Below are 1,068 nucleotides of genomic sequence, written 5' to 3'. Positions count from 1 at the left end.
GGCCGATGGGGGTCCCGTTGATCTCCAGGATGCGGTCGCCCACGTGGATGGAGTTCTTCATGTCAGGGCTGATGCAGTCCGGGTCCACCCTGTGGGGACAGGGGGTCAGACCCCTGACACTGTCACCATCAGGGGGGTGTGCTGGGACACTGCCCATGGGGTCACCCGGCTGTCACCATCACAGTGAGTGTGCCCATGGAGTCACCCCCCTGTCACTGTCCCAAGGAGGTGGCATGTTCTCTGCGAGTCACCTCTGGGAACATGCAGTCACTGTTCCCACAAGCTACCCCCTGCAAGGTGGGGATGTGTGGGCAAGACACCCACTGCTGGCAGGGGACATGCAGACAAGCTGCCCTCGTTGGACGGGGACACGGAGGCACACTGCCCACGGGTCACCCTTGCTTGATGGGGGCACGTTGTCATGGCTCCCATGAGTCGCCCTCTAGGATGGGGACACGCAGTCATGGTCCCCAGAGTCATCCTGCTAGATGGGGACAACAGGCACGTTGCTCATGGGTCCCTCCTGCTGGACAGGGACATGCTGGCAATGTCTCCACGAGCCACCCCAACCACACGGGGACATGCATGGTACCCTCAGCCCACCCTGCCACACGGGGCAATACCAGCATGGCCAGGAACACACCAGCACAGCCCCCACAAACCCCCCTGCATCTGGGGACATGCCACCACAGACCCAACAGGCCAGACCTGGACAATGGGGACACCCCCAGGCCCATCTCTCCTCCTCCCACCCCCAAAAGGTGTCCCTGGGATGGATCCCAGGGGCAGAAGGGGTGCGGGATGCCCCAGCCCTGGGGAGGGGACGGGGGCAGAGGGCTCAGGGACGCACTCTCGGACGCGCACGGTGCGGGGGTGCTCGGTGCCGCAGCCCTGGTCGATGGAGACGGAGAAGCCGCGCTTGCCGTCGGAGCAGGCGGGGATGGACACGAGGGTGACGGTGTGAGGGATGCGGGAGGCCGGGGAGTCCGGCAGGATCTGCTCGATCACCGGGGTCACCACCATCTGGTAGTAGCAGTGGCCGCTGCGGGGAGCGGAGCGGGAGGGTGG

General features: G+C 65.3%; 1 protein-coding gene across 6 annotated transcripts in view; it reads right to left on the bottom strand.

The window, feature by feature from the left end:
- ELN (elastin) overlaps positions 1-1,068 on the bottom strand; it is a 40,028-nt gene that overhangs the window by 3,907 nt on the left and 35,053 nt on the right. The gene's annotated exons all lie outside the window — the stretch shown is intronic.

The sequence above is a fragment of the Corvus brachyrhynchos genome, unplaced genomic scaffold (assembly GCF_000691975.1).
Source record: "Corvus brachyrhynchos isolate BGI_N302 unplaced genomic scaffold, ASM69197v1 scaffold15, whole genome shotgun sequence".
Taxonomy (NCBI): Eukaryota; Metazoa; Chordata; class Aves; order Passeriformes; family Corvidae; genus Corvus; species Corvus brachyrhynchos.
This window is presented reverse-complemented; position numbering and strand designations above follow the sequence as displayed.